The following is a 22,930-nucleotide window of genomic DNA, read 5'->3' as shown; positions in this document are numbered from 1 at the left end:
TACATAACGCTTTAACATATTTTTCTTATTTAATGTCTGGAGTGTTTGCAGTTTTTCAGTCTGCTGTTCACCATACGATCATTCTGTACTTGTCTAGTGCTATGTTCATGATTTTCTGTATTATGACGTGTATATTTCTTAGCTTCTGCAGCTAGTACTATTGTTTCAAACATGCATGTAGAATAGATAGTATCTTTTCAGCCTAATATTCTCAAAGCTCTTTTCTGCAGTTTAAATGCTTGATTACTTGAGTTTTGGAAGCCACACCCCATAATACAGGACCAAATGCAAGAAAGGTATGCAGTATACCGAATTATATCTTCCTCACTGCTTGGGTGTTGACATATGGAGATATTCTTCCTGAAACATGTAAGTTAGATGTTGCCAATTTGTTGTGCCCATAATAGTTTGCTACTTATGCGTATACCTAAGAACTTACACTCACTACAGATTTTTCGCCGGCTGGGGTGGCCGAGCGGTCCTAGGCGCTACAGTCTGGAACTGCGCCACTGCTATGGTTGCAGGTTCGAATCCTGCCTTGGGCATGGATGTGTGTGATGTCCTTAGGTTAGTTAGGTTTAAGTAGATCTAAGTTCTAGGGGACTGATGATCTCAGAAGTTAAGTCCCATAGTGCTCAAAGCCATTTTTTGCAGATTTTTCCTAATGTGTTACTATCTTGAGAATCAATACAATGTTGCAAATCATCAACATTGATGGAAATTATGTTTGATTTTTGTAAATTGACCTTTAGACTATCATTTTCAAACTTTCACTTTGTTATATTTACAATTTTCTACCTCTGTGCCTAGATTAAACATGTAATTTCCTCAACAAATGCCTGATGTATCTTCTGAATACATTGTAATGAAGGTATCATTTTTAAATGCATTTGGGAAGTCATTGACATAGCATATAAACAGGAAGGGACCAATTATCGATACTTGAGGCACACTGAATTTAATATTCCTGACAATTGATGTCTAACTCTTTAAGGTTTCTCCATTATTGTGTGTGATTGTGTTACACTGTCTTTTTTTTGTAAAGAGGACGTTGTGTAAAAGTTTTCCACTGATGCTATCTCTGACCAGTTTTGATAGGCATACCTCATGATCAACCCTAAAAAAGCCTGTGATAGATCTAGAAAAACTCTAGCTACCTGCATGCCTTCATCAATCTTGTCAAGAACTTCCAGCATAAATTGTAGTGTTGCCGTCATGGTGCTGCGACCACTCCTAAAACCATGCTAAACAATCTTCCAAGAGTCACTGCATGTTATAATGTTCTAACACATATTTCAGAATTATTTTTTTCAATTAACTTACTAAAAACGGAAGTTAAAGCGATTGGTCTGTAATTTTCTGCTAGTTATTTGTCACCACTTTTTTTACAGAGGTTTAACAATGGGTAATTTTAGTATATCAGGGACCACTCCGTCTTTTAAGACACTATTTATCAGATGCATCAAATGATATGCTAGATTATGTTGCCATTGTTTAACTAGAAATCAAGAAATTTCATCCCAGTTAGGAGAGTTTTTGTTTTTACATTCTCTGGTGAGCTGCAAAATATCATTGAGTTCAACTTCTAAAAGTTGATCAGGATCAGAGTTGACCTCAGCATGATTTAGAACATGTACTTTATCTGTAGCACAAAAGTCAGACTTTTAAAAATCGATGACAGAGTCACTAAGAACGTTGCATATCTCCTGAGGATTGGTGACACTATTGTTATTAGATTTCTGTATGTTGATGTTATTTTTTAGTTTTGTTTTATTGTCTCTTACTATGGACCAGCCTGTCTTTGAGATACAGTCTGAGTGTTGTACTTTCAAGTTATCTTTTCAGCCCTGTTGCATAACGGATTCTTACGTTGCTAGTATTTATCCTGTCCTCTTCGTTTTCGTCTCTCTTTATATCATATGCATTTCTTCCATTTTCTCATTCAATTGTCTTGTTAAATTATCAAATTCTACAGGTCTTAACTGTAGTGCCTTATTTTTATTTATATTTATCTTCCTGATAGGAATAGTCTGATTTAGATTGAAAGATGATGAATCTAGGAAGGCATCCTTTTATTATTTACTCCTTGGGCTTGTAATACTAAATATTAAGATTCATGACTAATGCTATCTCCCAGCTTAGCAGTGTTGATAACACAGAGAGTTCTTTTGCATTCAAATATTTTCTTTGGTTTTATACAAGTATCTCCCTTCAGTCTTAAAAGTTGGCCTAGTAGGTACAGATGTGATCATTTACAATAGTAGTTGAAATATATCAATGGCACACTAATGTACACAGAGAAACACTGTTGTTGAAACACCAGATTGTCAAATCGTAATTTCTTTCGGTTGACACACTTTCCGGTATGTGTCGATGTATAAGTCAAGCTGTCAAAGTTTTTGTAAGCCTTTGACAGCAACCTGGATCTAGGGACAGAAGATCTTGGTGCCATCAGGTGAGCCAGTCGGTAGCATCGGCTGGCTTCAGGTCTGCAGCTTGTAGCGCTTTATGTTGGCAGACTGCGAAAGCTTACATACAGTAGTCTTCTGTGTTCTGTTGGCGTGATTTGATTATTGTACGTTTTTCTGTGTTAAGATAGCTTGCATTTGAAATATGGGAAAATATAGTTTCAGTCTGTGCCCCACAATATGTGGCATTAATAAAAGCTTATATCAACAAACTGCCCAAGATAAAGGGATGATAATCAAAATTTTCGTAATGAATTTTAATCTTGCTAACATAAATGGAAATGAGTGTTTGGCGTCATTGGGCGGCAGGCCCCTTGCGGGGCAGGTCCGGCCGCCTTGGTGCAGGTCTTACTCCATTCGACGCCACATTGGGCGACCTGCGCGACGGATGGGGATGAAATGATGATGAAGATAGCATAACACCCAGTCCCTGAGCGGAGAAAATCCCCTACCCAGCTGGGAATCGAACGTGGGCCCATAGATGGCAATCCGTCACACTGACCACTCAGCTATCGGGGCGGACATCTTGCTAACAATAAAATTATGGAAAGTACGATGTTGCGACGACGCCCTTCTACTGTCATCCCAAATATTACACTTCTCGTATATGTAATTTATACCAAATTTCATCAAAATCGAAATATGAAATAAAAATACTGTACATTTATTTCAGAAATCTGATATAGAAGTCTCATTTGCCACATGTGCAGTTTAAATCTAATTTCTGAGACATTTGTAAGTTTACAAATTGTATCAAAGAAACATGTTGTCATGTACTTTGTCCTGGTTCTCACCATAAAAGATTTGCTTTTACAGTTTGCTTTACCTTTTTATCTAATTGTCATTAGCAGAGACAATTTTATTTGCTTTTTATCAGCAGAAACACTAATCGCAATCAGACACAACAGGCAGTTTTTATTCAAAACTCACACTATTGTGCAGTACTAAAGTAGTCTTCATAATCAATAATCATGAATATCTGCAGCACAATTTGCACCTATTAGCAACGTCTTCATCCAAAACATCTTTAGAGAGAAAATTTCCGAGGTCAGTACCACTGTGGGAAACGCCATTGCTAGGTATTTTGCCATCTCAAGCAAAAACTGAAAAATGAGACCCCTTCTTTTTTACTACCATTGGTCTTCTCAATTTCCCACATCTCTCTTCCATACCAGCAACATCCAGTGGCACAAAAATGCAAATATCCTGTTATATTTCTAATCATTAAATTAAGGCGGCAAGACATCCTCATTTTCTGGGGACAGCCCTCAATTTTCATGCTTTGTCCTCAATTCCCTTAAAACTGAAGTCCACGATTTCTTATTTCTTGTCCTCAATTTTTGATATTGCTCAAAATAACTGAAATAGGAATAATGTACTGAACATTTTAAACTAGCATTCAACTAAATATGTCAGTGCAACCAAATTGGCATCAATTACTAATTTTATTTTGTTTGATGAAAATGGAAAGATAACTATTTTCAGGTGCAAATGACTTTTTCCTTGGATTTAGGAATTATGCTATACTGATGGGAGACATGCTGAAGCATCAAACTAGGTCATCTGGATAATAGTGATGTTATTTCGTTTCTGTTTTACTTGAAATATTTTTAGAATGAGGTATAAATCTCAGCTTTTTCAGCATCTACTTTCTTACGATTAAATAAAAACATGACAACTTGTTTGCATTTACTACTAAGTGTTCTACAACTATAAGAGGCTTTCAAAAAGAAACGAGCCAGATTCTGGAATGCGCAAACCGGTGACAGGAGGGTAATATCGTGGCATGTGGAACGAGGTGTGGTTCCAACTAGGTCCTGGAAGTTCACAGACCATCACTAGAGGACACGCGTGCACGTCATGTGACTATACAGAGCTAGCAGCAGCGTGCATTAATCGTCAACGCTGCCAGTCAAATGGCCCACTCTCTTGCTCATCTGCAGCACTATGCTCAGGAAGGGAATGCGTTCCTGGCACAAGTGGTGGTTGGAGATGAGTCAAGGTGTCATCACTTCGAACCAGAATCAAAACGACAAAGTCTCCAGTGGAAGCCTCCAGTGTCACCACCGTCAAAAATAGCCAAGGCCATCCACACGAGTTCTTCTTTGACCAAGATGGCACCCTTCTGATTCACTTCCTGCAGCATGGGACAACAGTGAATGCCCAGCGCTACTCACAAGCCTTAACGACCCTTTGCCAAGCGATCAAATCAAAACGACCGGCAGTCTTACTCATGGGGTCATTCTGCATACGGCCAACACAGTCACGGCATTCCTGCAGAAATTCAAATGGGACGTCCTCGGCCACCCTCCATACAGTCCGGACCTCACTCCCTATGATTACGCGATTTTTGGTCACCTTAAAGAGGCTCTGAGGGGCAAACGATTCACCTCGGACAACGACGTCCAGCTGTACGTGCGGAACTGGTTAACATTGCAGCCCCGGTAATTTTATAAGACAGCCATTCACCACCTTGTGTCATAGTGGAACAAGTGTCACGACAGCCAGGGTCAATACTTCTAACATAGAGGTATTGGTTTATGTAATTATGCGTCCAATTCGTTTCTTTTTGAACGCCCTTTATATTATTAGCCGCACTGGTGGCGCAATTGCCTAAGCAATTTCTGTTTCATACTCAGTAGTGGCTGCTTTAGTTTTGAATTAGGTAGAAGCAACGTATTTAATTTCATCAAAGTAAGTAAAGACTTAAGTAACTGAAATAAATCGTTGCAGTTACTTCGTCATTTTATTTCCTGATGTTAACTAGTTTCGGACACCTGTGTCCATTTTCAAACCACTCATATCGTAAGTGTTACAATACAGGCCTATGTAATAAAATGCCCCTGCACTGACGATCAAAGTGGAACTACGGCGCCGGCCGCGGTGGCCGAGTGGTTCTAGGCGCTTCAGTCCGCAACCGCGCGATTGCTACGATCGCAGGTTCGAATCCTGCCTCGGGCATGGATCGGTGTGCTGTCCTTAGGTTGGTTAGGTTTAAGTAGTTCTAAGTTCTAGGGGACTGATGACCTCAGATGTTAAGTCCCATAGTGCTCAGAGCTATTTTGGCACTACGGCCGACTCAACAACAATAGACAGACCATACAGGACAGAGAGGGGAGATTTTTCATTTGCAGCATGCTGCAAGTTCGTACTTAAGTAAATAATTTGGACAGTGTTTTAATTTTTCCTTTTTTCCTGTTTTCTCCTCATTTGCTCAGTTTTTTTCGCTGCCTGGTTTAAAATTATTTCTTTCTGTCCTTTGCCTCGCCTAAAATTTTGCCGTCCTTGGCAGCTGCCTAGTCTTGCCTAACGTTAAAACGGTCCTGACTGAGGACACTACGGAGACAGTTCGACCAATTTTCAAAATGTTTCATACTCTGACAAATACTACATAAAACACTGGTATCGCATAGATCATCCTCTAGTAAAGCCTGTCAGCTGTTTGATTCTCCAGTCCAGTGCAATATAGCAATAAATACCTTTACACCTCCAGATTTGTGAAATATAATTACAAGTCTTTGTGTTATTGGTAAATTCAATTCGCTGAAAGTAATGTTACATAAAAATACAAAGCTGCTCATAAACTGCTGTAGCTGGATACGAACTTCTCGCAAAAAGTTAATTAAAGGTCAAATTCAGCTACAGGTTAACTAAATAAACACTTGTCCATGACCTTCGTGTAACCATCGGCTATAAACAGAGGGATTCGAACCAACCTATCTGTGTTGACATCTGTAGCCTGGAAGTATAGTGTTAGTCAGTTAAGATAATAGGAACTGAAAACTTTTCCCGTGAAAAATTACTCAGATTATATTTTTATTTGTGGGGTATATTTTCGAGACTTTTTTTGTGAAGTCCTTCATTACCGTAAACCATATGTCCTAAACACTGCGTAAATATTCTTGAGGGTATTTTTGTTCTGTCATTGCATCTACAAAAATGCACGATTTTTTTCACCAAATATACCCTCAAGAATTGTAAAGCAATCACTGAAAATATGGCCATACAAATGAAGAATTTAACTGCGTAAGTAACCTAGGCACTTCGACACATTGTGGTGTGAAGACTGTGATAACGTACATGAGATTAAAAACTTCAGTAACTAACATACAATTTCGAATTTCGCTCCTTGTCCTAAAGGCGAATGTAAGCTATTCGTTTGAGCAGTTGCCAGCAGGCTCGTGCGCATGCGCACAGCTGAATTCGCGTATGCGCAGTGCCTTCCACTCGCTTCTGGCTACCTGAAGCGTGGCTGTTTGCCGTACGAACAGTAGCAGCGATGCTGTAGTCTGTCGTAAACTGAAAAGCAAGCGAGCGACTCCCCACTCTGCCAACCCATCTACGTCAAAGGCACTTCTACAGGCTGTTTCACAACATAGTACCGGCCATGCCGCAGCGCGCGCTTCAAATCTGTGGCGAAGCCGTGTGCAGATACCTCTCGGCTTCGTTTATTTTTAGACAAATGCATTAAGACCATAATGAACACAAAAAAACGATAGCTTCTTCCGAAACACAACATTATAGGGTAAATAATATTAACGTAAGAACGGAAGTCAGGATTCTACTTCAAACATACAACCAAATGTCTGTTCATGTGAATGTATGTTCCTCTATTGATATTCGTAAAACGAACCCCATATAATGCAATCAGTCTGTAGAATTTACGGTTTGTTCTTGGCTCTGAGCACTATGGGACTTAACATCTGTGGTCATCAGTCCCCTAGAACTTAGAACTACTGAAACCTAACTAACCTAAGGACATCACACACATCCATTTACGGTTTGTTCTTGGCTCTGAGCACTATGGGACTTAACATCTGTGGTCATCAGTCCCCTAGAACTTAGAACTACTGAAACCTAACTAACCTAAGGACATCACACACATCCATGCCCGAGGCAGGATTCGAACCTGCAACCGTAGCGGCCGCGCGGCTCCGGACTGAGCGCCTAGAACCGCTAGACCACCGCGGCCGGCGCTTGTTCTTATTTTGTGTTTCTACTAAAAGGTAAACTGCATTGAAACTTAACAGTTCTTGCAACACAAAGAGTGTTCAAAAACTAAGCAGAAATGTATAGTTTTTTGTGTTGTATTAGTCCAATTTGCACTACTTTTTTGTCACTGTCTCCGTAAACATGCCTCAAAAGTATGTGTTCAATGTTATGCATATTGGATACTTACTCTGTTGTCAGCTGTCAGAAAGGTTACATGTACACTCCTGGAAATGGAAAAAAGAACACATTGACACCGGTGTGTCAGACCCACCATACTTGCTCCGGACACTGCGAGAGGGCTGTACAAGCAATGATCACACGCACGGCACAGCGGACACACCAGGAACCGCGGTGTTGGCCGTCGAATGGCGCTAGCTGCGCAGCATTTGTGCACCGCCGCCGTCAGTGTCAGCCAGTTTGCCATGGCATACGGAGCTCCATCGCAGTCTTTAACACTGGTAGCATGCCGCGACAGCGTGGACGTGAACCATATGTGCAGTTGACGGGCTTTGAGCGAGGGCGTATAGTGGGCATGCGGGAGGCCGGGTGGACGTACCGCCGAATTGCTCAACACGTGGGGCGTGAGGTCTCCACAATACATCGATGTTCTCGCCAGTGGTCGGCGGAAGGTGCACGTGCCCGTCGACCTGGGACCGGACCGCAGCGATGCACGGATGCACGCCAAGGCCGTAGGATCCTACGCAGTGCCGTAGGGGACCGCACCGCCACTTCCCAGCAAATTAGGGACACTGTTGCTCCTGGGGTATCGGTGAGGACCATTCGCAACCGTCTCCATGAAGCTGGGCTACGGTCCCGCACACCGTTAGGCCGTCTTCCGCTCACGCCCCAACATCGTGCAGCCCGCCTCCAGTGGTGTCGCGACAGGCGTGAATGGAGGGACGAATGGAGACGTGTCGTCTTCAGCGATGAGAGTCGCTTCTGCCTTGGTGCCAATGATGGTCGTATGCGTGTTTGGCGCCGTGCAGGTGAGCGCCACAATCAGGACTGCATACGACCGAGGCACACAGGGCCAACACCCGGCATCATGGTGTGGGGAGCGATCTCCTACACTGGCCGTACACCACTGATGATCGTCGAGGGGACACTGAATAGTGCACAGTACGTCCAAACCGTCATCGAACCCATCGTTCTACCATTCCTAGACCGGCAAGGGAACTTGCTGTTCCAACAGGACAATGCACGTCCGCATGTATCCCGTGCCGCCCAACGTGCTCTAGAAGGTGTAAGTCAACTACCCTGGCCAGCAAGATCTCCGGATCTGTCCCCCATTGAGCATGTTTGGGACTAGATGAAGCGTCGTCTCACGCGGTCTGCACGTCCAGCACGAATGCTGGTCCAACTGAGGCGCCAGGTGAAAACGGCATGGCAAGCCGTTCCACAGGACTACATCCAGCATCTCTACAATCGTCTCCATGGGAGAATAGCAGCCTGCATTGCTGCGAAAGGTGGATATACACTGTACTAGTGCCGACATTGTGCATGCTCTGTTGCCTGTGTCTATGTGCCTGTGGTTCTGTCAGTGTGATCATGTGATGTATCTGACCCCAGGAATGTGTCAATAAAGTTTCCCCTTCCTGGGACAATGAATTCACGGTGTTCTTATTTCAATTTCCAGGAGTGTATTTTGGTAGCATCTATCATTATTTGTTTTGTATAAAAATAAATTAGAGGATCTGTATTAAATTTTGTTATAAGAATGAAATAAAGTGTATGAAATTTTTAGAAATGGTAAATATTGCTTTTGGTGAGCCTGTTATGAGTAAACCAAGGGCAGACAAGTGGTATAAACATTTCAAAGCGGGCCTTAAAGGATAACGGTTTTACAAGCATGGATGAGATTAAAAATGCACAGTTAAAGAAACCTATAAACTATCCCGAAGAAACAGTTCCTAAAGTGTTTCGGGTATTGGAAAAAGCACTGGCACAAGTGTATAGTATGTAATGGGGAATATTTTGAAGAGGGTAACATTGCTGTAGATTAACAAATAAAGTTCTTGCCAAAAATTAAATATTTATTTGTGAACGCACCTCTTATATCAAGCTTTCTGCTTAGAAGTCCAGAATCGGTGTAAATGTTTCGAAGGAAATTTCAGCAGTGTTTAGAACAGCTATGGCGCACATGTTTTAAGCAATATGTCTTAGAATCAGGTGAACAGTGGCCGAGGTAGAGATTTAGATTTCCATAAGCATCCAAGATTTTACGTGATTTTGAAACTCTCTGTAACGATAGGTTTCCTCCCAAAATTATTAGTTTTTCTTTGTGGCGATTCCAGTAACCAATGCGACTTATTTTTCCTTACTTATGCGTCCTATTAGGTGAGGCTGACGTTTGTGTAAATTGCAGCCCTTTCATTGAGACTGGTAATACTAGCCAACAGTTATTTTTGGGTCCCCTCTTTAATACACGCTGTAATAACATTAGAGACGATCAAACGCTCCTTATTCCTCAAATACCTCCTCTTCCTCGTATTCTGCACATTTTCTTGCAATGCTAGACGATTATCCATCACTTCCGGATATCGAAGTACATCAGTAAATATACAAAGGTTTAATGACTCTGGCAACTAAGATCCCACGAACAGAAACGACGTATATCACTGCACGCCGATCTACACCGCTAGACAGATAACGGGCAACAGATTTTGGGTGCCCCTGTAGGCCGGTGGCAGCGTTCTTCCGGGAAAGGCCACTTCCCCCACCAAACGCGCTGCTCGCTCTCGAGTTTACAGAAGTTTCGTATGAGCGGTTGACAGCGGGCTCGTGCGCATGCGCAGAGCTGAATTCGCGTATGAGCAGTGCCTTCCTCCCGCTTCTGGCAACTTGAAGCGTGGCTGTTTGCTGTATCAGCAGTAGCAGCAAGTAGCCAGATACCACCCGGAAAAATTTTTCTGGCGCGCCCAAGCTGCCAGATTCGCGCATACGCAGAGCAAGCTGAATTATAGGGGGGAGGGGGGTCCTCCTCCACGTGACCCTTGTACGAGGGTTGCCCAGTAAATAATGCCCCATGGGGCATTATTTACTGGGCAACCCTCGTATATGTTGCGTCATTCGTGATATTGCTGCTCTCTTCGTTTACATCTCCCACGTCAAATGAAAACAAAACAGATTTCTGTGGCCGGGAGCCATCAAGTAAATTAATATACATTCTCATAATCATGAAAGACCAAAATAAGTTAGTGGTTTCAATTTTCTTATTTTATATTATTTCCACGTTAATAGCAATCAACCATTGTCTTAATGAAGCTATTTCTGGCTGTTTTGTAGAGAAATTTGCTTTTATTAATTTTTTCCGCTGAGGCAGGTAGTTTATTTGAAACGAAGTGTTTCATTCCGCACCTATTGGCTACATTCAACTTCGTTTAATTTCAAGCGCAAATTTTCATTTTCTGGGACGAATGACATTATACCATAATAAAGAACCAGACATGAGAATACGCCGGCCGAAGTGGCCGTGCGGTTAAAGGCGCTGCAGTCTGGAACCGCAAGACCGCTACGGTCGCAGGTTCGAATCCTGCCTCGGGCATGGATGTTTGTGATGTCCTTAGGTTAGTTAGGTTTAACTAGTTCTAAGTTCTAGGGGACCAATGACCTCAGCAGTTGAGTCCCATAGTGCTCAGAGCCATTTGAACCATGAGAATACAGTACTGGACCTCCAAGAAAACTGGTATCACGAAAACCACATAGAAAAGCTGAATATCATGTACTTCAGAGTGCGCCTGGACATAGAAATGTGCAATCAGAGCGGAATGAAACATTTTAGTATGGTTTATGAAATTCCGATGCTGCTGGAGTAGTCTCTGATGTCCTGTTTCTTTTATGACACTGTAAGATCTCTTAATGCTATATACGTACGAACATACGTAAACATTGACTTGAAGCTGACCAAGTAAGAAAATTTGGTTAGTAGTTTTGAACCAAATATTTTGTTTCAAATATATTGACAGGTGCAGCAAAATTTTACAAATCTGCCTTCTGTGAAACAGTGTTATTCGATCACAAGGCACTTGTCTAGTACTTCCTCTAGGCCAGAAGTTATTTCTTAATTTGTGATTACATCTTAAATTTATAGAATGCCATTCTATGCTTAATTGTAGACTGACAGCATACCGTGTTTTATCGTTTTAACTCCCCACATGGCTTTATATTTATTCCTAGAGTAGAATATAAACTGTCATTTGTACAGTTTCTTTGCCTCACAGACAACCTTGTTAATTTTTGCACATTTTGAAATAGTCATGAAATTTATTGTCCTTTATTGTGTTGTAAGCTACACAAGAAACTGCTTCTTTTTTTTCTTTTTGCAAGAAATTTGTGTTCCATCCTACCATTTTTTTTGCAGTGCTGTGTAGATGGAAACCTGATTGGAAATGCTAGATAACAATATTTTTGAGCACGAATTACAAAAAAAAAAAGGTCTGTCAAAGTCACCCCATAGCAAAATCTTATGGTACTTTGACCTGTGGAGTCTAATTTTGAAATGATATTATGCGAAGAACTGCTTTCTTATTTGCATCCTTCATCTGGGTGGGATATGTAAGTACAACTCTGTATGTCCTCTCAACAACATGCCGCAGTCTGCACATGGTCACGTGATGCCCCACCACGAAAGTCTCCCACCACGAAGCGCTACGAACTGACCCGATAGTCTCCCACCATGAAGCGCTACGAACTGACCCGAAGTCAGCCGAGCGCAACCGGCTGTCCCGAGACATAAGTTAGACAACATGCATCTTTGGTTTGGTTTGAAAGTCGGAGGAGGTGTTGGAAGCACCAATCATTTTCATTGTGGTGGTGTTTGAATGCGTGTGAACAATGTTGTGCTGTGAGTTCCTACTACTGGCTTATGAGTACAAAATCTGATGTAGAGGTGTTAAATATCTGGACCTCAGCGTGTTTCGCTTGTTATATTGTCAACAGGCATCCGGATAATCTGCAAAGGTAATCATGTACGGAAATTCGTAAATTTTGTGGAATGTTTATCGTAAATAGTAAGTACAGCATTCATGTAATTGCGTGTTTTGTTCATTGTCTTTATACCTAGTAGTCTTGTTTAATATAAAGTAACTCTGCAGTTGTCGCTGTGTGTAGCTGTACACTATAAATACACTTTAGCAGGCTATGTATCTTGTGATTTTTGATGATGGAAATGCAAGGAGACAAACGATGGCTTATTTACTGACCATAAATTCCCGTGGTACATATTGTAGTGAAGGCTGAATTGATAGCGTAAGCTGCAGGATTCAAACGTATTACTTTCTGCGGGGTCGTTCAGGGCGAAGAAAACGGAACAACTTGGCAGATCTAATTGTGAACAAATTGCGAAAGCTTTATATATTGTAACAGAGTGTCCCGTGTACGAGCCAGAATCCGGCTTTCAGTCTTATGGCTTCAGTCATCTGTTTGGTACTGCTGTTCATGCTGTGATGTAAATTTGCGGTAACTGCATCCGCGTGGAAACAGTAAAGATAAAGATGATTGCCGCACACTTATCATTTTATAGCTGTTGACGAATTTTGGAAGTCATTTAAGCTTAAGTAATTACCTTTTTATGCCGTGAAAACAAAACATACACCTGCATATGTTTCTTTTTGCAATATCTGTTTGGAAGGTTATCTCAGTCTGAATGGCTTTTGTTGTCTTTGCTTTTGTCAGTTTAAGATATTTTTTCTAAATTTGTTGTCAAAGTAATTTACACATCCACGTCAATATTATTTTTCTATTCATCCTACATGTCAATTCAGCAGGTCAATTCAGCAGTCGTAAAAATGTATGTGTGGGTCAATTTGTACTTCGCTTCATTCAATTGTGGTTGACAGTTGAGAACTGCAATGAGCTCCATAGTGGTCAAGTTAGGTTTCGTGAGAGTTGGAACACCATGCCCATTTCAGTTTGGAACACCATTTTGTGTAATTTACTTGTTTGTTTTTCAATATGATGGGATAGCTTATTTTGTTTCAGGTAGAAAATATTTATATCATTAATCTGCATGCAAAATGACTTGTTTATAGTTGCTAAAACAGTGTGTGCATCATTAGTTAGCCTGTACTTGTGTCACAGAAAGTGTATAAAGAATAATAAGGAAGGGGATAACTTACATTAAAAGGTGATATAATTGTGCCTCTTGTTGGTGTGTGCTGTGCTCAGAGTTTTTACCTATGTATAAATGATACTTTTATACCTAGAAGTGTGTCCTTAGACATAGTGACTGCATAACCTAGTACACCTACCCACAGTAGACTATATAACATGAAGTATTTCAAATTGTGACAAACATTTGAGCAAAGAATCATTCTCTGTGATAAGCTGTTGGGGTATGCTATGTATCAGCAACTTATTAGCATTTTGTACACGGTACCTGAAAAGATATTCATTTAATTTCTTTTAATTGTATTGTTTGAAATGAATTTTGAAGGACATAGTTGTCACACTGTTTCTTCTCAGAGTTCAAAATTGGGATCAGCTTGAACTGATTGGTGCAATTCGTATGTGTTGAAAGGTTTGAACTTCCGCCACTGGAACACCAAACAACAAAACTTTCATAATATTCTGTATAGTAATACATTTACAGCTTTCCTCCATGAGCCACCTTGTGATGTGTGGCAGATGGTATTTAATGTATTACTGTCACTTCCCCCTTTTCAAATTCCATTCAGCAACAGTGTAGGAGGCTGCCTACTGGAATTGATGAGCAGTTCAGTGACTCTTGTGCTCACTAATAATTGTCATTCATTTTTGGTGACCGTGGTGATTGAATGTTAACATTCTGAACAAAAGTGTACATAATCATTTATTTATGTATGGAATCAAAATATTTTGTAACCACAGCCGAACTATGGACAGACAGTACACCAACTTCATAACGCCTCAGTCCGTTAGTACAGTGCCACGATACAGTCCCAGGTCTTTATCACATCGCCTGATACTGAATAGTTTACCCTTGAAATATAAACAATATAAACTTTATATTGTTGCACTTTTTAGTCAGATGTGGAATCAGAATGTTGTTACTTGTAGGCGAGATGGTGTGATGTTACCCTCCCATGGTCGGGATCTCTGGCTGGTGGGTTGGGCTGATCCACTTTCCCTTTTTTTTTTTTTTTTTTAACGTCCCTCATTATTATAATCTAAAAATGTTACCTCATTTACTCCAATCATTTTATTAAGCTGACCATCTCATTAGGCTTTTATAATGATCAACGGCCTGCCACTTTAATGAACGATTTAGACCTCTATGCCTTCCTCCACTTGACTGTCTCTGGAGGGCCTTCTGCAGTTTTCACCCACTTACTTCCCCCTCGTAATGGTACTTACCATCACTTGAAAGCTGGTTTCATCCTTCCCTTCTACCTTTTTCATTCCAGACAAACATAATAATGGTGCCTTGGCTCTCTATCTCACTCTTTTTAGATTTGTTATTGATTTGATGCTCCCAGGATGGAGAAATTGATGATCTAATAGTTTGGTCCCTTAGAATCGTTAGTCCAATCCAATTAGTGCCAGTGAAGAAACTCATATTGTTTGACACTGGTGATAATGGCAGTCTCATCTGAAAGAACTGAATGACATATTGGATGTCTCCATCCCCTCCTTATGCTCCAGGAGAAAAAGTGGTTCACCAGACAAGGGAGTCGGATAATCAGCATAGTTCTTGCATGTGTACCAGGACAGGCAGTGCACCTTTCATGGTTACTAAATCTTTATTCTTTGTAGAATAGATGAAGGCGAATTTAGAGTAGTTGCTTTGATAGATAAAACACGAAGTAGATCTATATTCACCAAAGCAGCATACTCCACTCAGTCATAGCTGCTATGCTCCTGCATTAAACTGGGTGACATTCTTCTTTTAATCACCATACCTCATTGGGGCCTTAATATTGTTCAAGAACTTTATTTCCTGCAGTTACATGCTTCAGACTTGTGTTGATTTACATGCAGATGTAGAAAGACGAGTTGTCCATTTTGTCAGCTGTATCCCGTATCTACCAAAAGTTATCCGGATCATTTATTTTGACCTTTAAAGGTGACTTGTTGCAAGAAAAAGTGAAAAATAATGCTATATGAATGTAAAGTGAACACTTAAATACCGCTCTTGTGAGATGATTCAGGTGCATATGTTTTGGCTGTATGTCATGCATCCACAAATGATCCAATTTGTGGAGACTGCAGGTGGCCATTACATGAAAATACCCCAAACAAGCATTCACCAATTTGCATAAATTGCAAGGATCATTTCTCCCATTGTCTCTTCCCTCTCAACACTAAGCCCTGTCTACCATCCAAGTGCCAGTAGACCTGTTCATGGGTTGCAGAATGATGGTAGCAGATTCCTACTCCGATATTTCTCAACTTGAGTTCAAACTGCACAAGGAGAAAAGCAAAACACAGGGCAAGAAAATACAATAGGTGAAGGTAGAGCCACTTGCTGTGATCACTGCCAGAGATATGCACACGAGGGCAAAATAAATTGCAACCAGTATTTCCTTATGAATTTTGATTTTTGTTTGACACACTTGTAACAGATTTTGGCACACGACATCCACTTTCAGATACTGTAGACGTTTGGTGAGCAAGCGTTCATGTGTTTTTTGACAAATCCAAGTTGGTTCTGCAATAGCATTGGACAGGGTTTGTATTTTGGTTCTTGAGACCAATTTTTAGGGAACAGGTGCTGCTTACTACAGTGCTGGAAGTAGAGCCCAAATGCGTGGGCACAGAAGTCACTCTTTGAAATTTCTGTTTTACTTATGAGGGGTAGCTGACATTGTTCTGCATCTACATATAATCTCTGCTAGCCACCAAGCGGTGTGTGACGGAGGGCACAATTCGCGTCAGTCATATCCCCCTCCCCCACCCCCTCTGTTCCACTCACGAATTGCGTGAGGGAAAAACGACTGTCTGAACACCTCAGTACAAGCTCTTATTTCCCTTCTCTTTGAATGGTGATCATTACACAATTTGAAAGTTGGTGGTAATAATATATGCTCTACATCCTTGGTGAAGATTGGATTTCGGAATTTAGTGAGCAGCCCCTACTGTTTGGCGCGTCGTCTCTCTGCAAGTGTGTCCCACTTTAAACTTTCTATGAGATTTGTAACACTCTTGCGATGGCTAAATGTACCAGTCACGAATCTTGCCGCTCTTCTTTGGACTTTCTCAATCTCTTGAATCAGACCCAACTGGTAAGGGTCCCATACAGAGGAACAATACTCTAAGACTGGACGAAATAACGCATTGTAAGTTATTTCCTTTGTTGAAGGACTGCATCGCTTCAGGATTCTACCAATAAACTGCAATCTAGGGTTCGCCTTACCCATTACTTGTGTAACCTGATCATTCCATTTGAGATCATTTCGAATAGTCACACCCAGATACTTGACTGAGGTTACCACTTCCAAAGACTGAACATTTATTTTGTACTCTTACAATAATGGGGATTTTCGCCTTGTTATACACAGTAGGTTACACTTACTAATATTGAGAGATAACTGCCAGTCATTACACCACACATTTATTTTCTGCAAATCCACGTTGATTTGTTCACAACTTTCATGTGATACTACTTTCCTGTAGACTGCAGCATCATCGGCAAACAGTCTAAGGCCGCTGTCAGTACAATCAACCAGATCGTTTATGTAAATCGTCAAAAGCAGAGGACCTATTACGCTGCCCTGGGGCACACCTGATGTCACTCTTGTTTCTGTAACTACCCCATTCAGCATGACATACTGCTCCCTGTCTGTTAGAAAACTTTCTATCCAACCACATATGTCATTGGATAGACCGTAAACTCGCACTTTTTGTAGCAAGCGACAGTGCGGAACTGAGTCGAAGGTCTTTCGAAAGTCGAGAAATATGGCATCAACCTGGGAGCCAGTATCTAGAGCCTGTTGTATATCATGCACAAAGAGGGCCAACTGTGTCTCGCATGACCACTGTTTCTTAAAACCGTGCTGGTTTCTGCAGATGAACAGCTGAGACTATGATATGATTTCCCACCAACCTAACATTTCTGTCTTGAAAGCATTCATGAGGCACTTCATAGGCTACTAACAGTCAGTTCTCTCCAGTCGTCATCCTGGACTGGAACGTATGTGACATCTTACATGTTAGTATTAATTTTCCAGTTGTGTTGTCCTTACTATGCCGATATATGACTGGACATTTTCCAACTGGATTTGCAAGAATGCTGATTGACACACCTTTTGCACTTTTGCGGTATTTGACATTCCTCTTCATGCAACAATTTACAGTGCCCTCCAGGACACAGCATTTCAGTATTAGATGTGGCAGAATCAGCAGTTCTTCTTTCCATGGGACTATTTCATTGAAACTGGTCCTCTGGTGGGACCAAGAAATCACGAAACGCACAGTACGCAGTCATTTCAGTTACATAAGATTGACCTGTCCAAAACACACACACACACACACACACACACACACACACACACACACACACACACACACACACACACCTCCCAAAGGCGTGTTAGCTTGGGTCCGTTACTTCATTAAATTATGCAAGAAGGGAAGGGTACAGAACTATCACAGAGGGCTCATGCTTCTTCTTCAAACGTATAGGCCTTGGTGGCCTCCAGTTGGTGACTGATGTCCTCTTTATCTGCCTGGATGGTGTAGTCCAATAAGACATGTAAGCCAGTCTGACACCACCATTATTGCTGAACAACTAATACTAGACATGCTGCAGGTCCCACAATAAAGAAACTAATACTGTATTTTGCCCAAGATTTGGCATGTGCCAGAAACCCTCCCACCTTCTAGCTACCGTAAGTGTGCAGAGAGTGTCAATTTACCCTATGATATACAGTGCCTGCCCATACCTCCTTCAGTATGTGGGAGTTTTCCTACGTACTATTTCTGTGCCTAGGCAGCACCAGGTCACGATATTAATGCATACAAAAGCGAAGGCATTACAGAAATGTCTGATTCCACCCGTCTGCTTCAACCCATGGCATCGTCAGTATGGCAGAAACAGCTAGTTCCAGCGTATACAATATGGCAACAGTGTCCTCACTACACACATACACCAACAACGCCTAACATAAAAGTGACACAATAACATCTCACTCCAACAAGAAAATGAGGCTAATGGAACAGCTGCAGGAAATTGGAGGTTTAGGGTGGGGAAAAGGTAAATATACAATAATAAAGAAACACCGCACCATCCTGAAACAATTAATATCCAAAAAAGAAATTTAAATTGCAACTTTCCGTTAAAAACCACCAGTAACTCACTGAAAACAAACACTTCCACAACCCATGTTACCGCACTTGCTACCTAAACTCGAAACCGTGTTACCACAATGATAACTAAAACTCAAATGAATCCAATGTCACATGTTAAACTCAGCATGTCCACATCAATCACAAGTGGGCACCATCAAATACAACACAACATCTACAAACACAACTAACTAAAAAACACTGTACTGTAGTTATGTCACACACTACATCATTACATCACGAGATAAAGCGGACAGGTGGAATCGGACGCTTCTGTTGACTGAAAGAGAGTACGAAGAAAAGAGTCTTGCTGCGTGCTAGTAGCGATGGCAGGAATGTAGATCAGATGGTACAGGAAAAACTAGCGACAGCGTTCTAGATCACAAATATTGTGAAGCCAAATGACACAAGGGAAAGGGAATTTGTTTAAAGATTTTGACAGAGTATCAGTTTACCATAGTAGGTGGAGCAGGGAACATCCTGGATAAAGAAAAATTACTGTGTTAGGGATGATGTGGTTGAAATAGGACTAACGGATACATACAAAAGTGTCAATTTTGTGGAGGTCCTGCAGAGCTGTGACTGGCCCTGCTGTGAGCCATGTAAACAATGATTTAAGCAGGCTGCTGCTGGCTAAACAGAAATCTCGTATGAGTGCAGTACCTGTCGGTACAATTGGAAGATGAGGATATGAGATATGCTGTGCACCTAAATAGGGGATAGAAAGAGAGGTTGGCCGAGCTTCTTGCAGAGAATGACATTAGGGAAAAATATTTGTTTTGATGTCCCCTACAACCTACCAGAGTTTGTCGGTTTAAACGCTTCTCACCCTGTATATGGAACTTTGAAATTTCCATAGCTCTGACAGTCAGCAGAGTTTTGTGAAAGCATAGCAGGTGAGGCAGTAGTGTAGACTATTGTCCATTGATTCCCATCTGTTATCTTCGCGAATCTTCCCAAGAGATCAATTCGAAGTCAGTGGAGTAAGACTTTTACATATGGGATTGGTATCAGGTGGCCTGGATGTAATTACAGCAAATGCTTCTGTCACTGGCACTCCTTATAGTGGCTCAAATAAGGTCAAACAGATTGGTAGAAGTCTGGCCAGTGATACATGCATCTGATTCTGGCTAGAAGTTTCACAGATCCCAGGTGACCAGATGTTGGAGTCACTGTCACACAAAGCAAGATATCTGTGATCAGTACTGTCAGTGGGATATGTGTTTTATATTCAGGCATCCTGTTTGGAAAGAAGTTACAGTATTAGAAGAACATCACAAAATGTTTAAAAATGTGCAGGAAAGTAAGATTAGCTTATTTCATCAAATAGTTTGTGGACTGTGTAGTTACACAGAAAAGCTTCTTGTCTGTTTGCAAAATTTAGAGAGCTCTGGAAAGATAGACACCATGTGCCTATCTGAGTACCACATAATCACCGGGTTAGAGAAGTTCATATAAAAGATTACACTCCAGCAACATACTCGCATACAGCTAATGTGGTAAAAAGAGGAGTTGTGACTTTATTAAGACAGAACACAAGTTCAAAAACACTGAGGCAAATAAATTTTATAGTGGTCAGCACATAGAAGTGTGTGCTGGTGAATTGATATTGAAGAATAGTTTAGTTTCAATTGTGTCTATAGATCCCCACTGGGAAATTTTAAACTGTTTATGAGAAATATGTAGTCCTTACTATGGTGGTAGACAGCAGCAAGCAGTCAGGACTTTCGATATTACCTAACCCTGTGGTCATTTCATTGTAGGTTTTAAGAAGGATTCTCATAGGGAAAATGATCTGGAAACTTATTAAGAAATTTTTTTTTAAAACATTGAGGAACATCCGCATTGTCAGTAATTCGGACAAGACCTACAGCTACAGGGAATGTAGTGAAACAAGACACAGGACAACAGGCCACAGAAAAGGATAACATCACCATTGCATTAAATGGAAGGTCTATAAATGGTCAGTCATGTAATGGGTTCTACAACAGTATCTCATCAGAGTCACAATAATATCTTTAGTAAATTGTAGTCTGAGTTTAGGGAAAGTTTCTAAACTGAAAATGCCATTTACACATTCATTCAAATTTTACAAGCATTAAATAACAAAATAGCACTGGTCGGTATTTTCTGTGGCGTGTCTTACGGCATTTGGCTGCTTGAAACACAATATTCTCCTAGGTAAATTGAGGTTTTATGCAATTGATGGTGTAAGCAGCCAATGGATAATGTGTTCTGAATTGCTCTCACTTCCTAATTATCAGGTCTTTTGATATTAGCCTACCTACTCCAGAGAGAGCATAATAAAAGATGTAAGATTTAATTTGAGGACCAGCAGAATATGGGCATATTTTAAATGCCACTCTGTCTTGGTCATTGGTCTTTAGGGCCTTATATGCTCGCATTGCAAAGCCAAATCTAGCTTTTAGGTGGTTAAGAACAGTCTTTTCAATGAAAATGGTTTAAAAGGGTTTTTAGAAGATTAATTTTCTGCAAAAGTGTATTAATAATAACCATTTTTGGCATTTTTACAAAAATCCTCAACATTGCGTTAAGTTTGTACACTACTGGAAAGCGTTACGACGTGCAAAGTTTCAGGTCTATGCTGCAGTTATGTCCAGAGGTACAAAAAGTTAAACTTCACAGTTCTCTCAAGTATTTATTGTTTTGGCTGACTTTGCTTCAGATTATCCATATGAAGATTGGTGAAGAGATCTTTATTATTTCACTTAATAGAACACGAAAAGTTGTACAAGATGTAGTAGTTTTTCTTCTTTGAAGAAAATATTGGCGAGATATCATGACACAAATTTCCCGAAAACTCGGGTGCATTTTCGATAGTTGTATTATGGGGTCACACAAATGACTATTTCTGTGGAAGTATTGTATTGACGAAAGAAAAACATTTACCAGTGTCCATTGGGAACATGTACGAATGTGTACACTAAAATCCAGCAAACTTCATGATGATCATGCGGGAACTTTTTCCAAAATTAGACAACTTGGCATGGAATGCCCTGCCATTGTCACATCTGTTCCATATTAGATGAGTCTTTCTTAATAGTTGTAGGCTAAACTCACTGCTATCCTCAGTACCCATTGGTGCTGACTAGGCCTATCGCTCTTATCTCTTAGAAAGTCAATCATACTCGTCCTGAACTTAGGTCTCATTGGTATTGAGGGGAATTAAGTTGCAGAACACTAAACTGAGAAAACTACCAAGGACACTTTGAAAATATCAGACTCTACTTGTGGATGATTCTGTATTATTGACTCCAGGGAACTAGGGGCTTAATTTTGCTGCTGTTTGGTAACCATGAAACTAGCTAGCAACAGCCAAGTGTTGAGAAAGATCTTGGGATTTATTCAGTTGCTTAAGTATGATTTGTAAACTTTTGAGTTATTTCTTGTGTGGTCGGCTTGGCTATTGGATAGGGCAGTTGGGTGTCTCCTGTCACATTATCGTACCAAGTGGGTTGCAGACTGATGAACCAGTGTGACTGCTGACCTGTGCAGTATTTTTAAGCCTTTGCATTTCTCATTATTTTAATATGTGGGTGTTTTGTACTTCTTTCTTTACTTCATGTAATTGATTTGACTGTCTTATCCATGTTTCCCATGATTGAGATGTAGGGGTACATGTTGGAGACGTGAAAGGTCTGCCTATCATCTTACAGCCTTGGGGTTCTCCACCTGCTTTCAGATATGTAGCCTCATCCACTCCATGGTGTCTACAACATCTCTTTACAGTGTCAAAAATCTATTATAAAGGCAAATGACAAAATATCTTAGTAAGATTAGTGTTGTGGTCTGGGTGGTTATCAAAATTTAAAATGTCATTGCATTTGAGTGCTATATGTATCCTGTTGATGCACAGAATATTGTGAGATTAACCCAATAGAAAGTGGCTTCTCCTTGAGAGAAATCGCAGTATCATGGCTTATTGAAACAAAATTGCATGTGCAGACTTATTGAAATTTCAGAAATAAGTAGGGAAGAGATTCATCACCACATCCATCCATTCTCGCATAGCACAAGAAATTTATGGAGATGGGGACAGTGTTCAGTAAAGCGAGGAGTGGATGACTAAGAACTTCTGAGGAAAACATTGATTCTGTAAGAAAAGCCTTAGATCTTTCTCCCAGAAAGTCTATCTGTACTGCTTACAGGCGTTTACAATTACCACATTCAATAGTGCACAACGTCGT

At 40.7% G+C, this 22,930-nt stretch overlaps 1 protein-coding gene across 3 annotated transcripts in view; it reads left to right on the top strand.

Moving 5' to 3' along the window:
- Positions 1 to 12,201: 12,201 nt before the first annotated feature.
- The window catches only part of LOC126413549 (uncharacterized), a 241,448-nt gene continuing 230,719 nt past the window's right edge, over positions 12,202 to 22,930 (top strand). For all 3 annotated transcript variants that reach the window (XM_050083275.1, XM_050083273.1, XM_050083274.1), the window contains exon 1: positions 12,202 to 12,419. The gene's annotated coding sequence lies outside the window, so the exon portion shown is untranslated. The remainder of the gene's footprint in view (positions 12,420 to 22,930) is intronic.

This window comes from Schistocerca serialis, chromosome 1 (assembly GCF_023864345.2).
Source record: "Schistocerca serialis cubense isolate TAMUIC-IGC-003099 chromosome 1, iqSchSeri2.2, whole genome shotgun sequence".
In the NCBI taxonomy this organism is placed as follows: domain Eukaryota; kingdom Metazoa; phylum Arthropoda; class Insecta; order Orthoptera; family Acrididae; genus Schistocerca; species Schistocerca serialis.
Note: the sequence above shows the minus strand (reverse complement) of the source record. Positions and strands in the feature narration are given on the sequence as shown.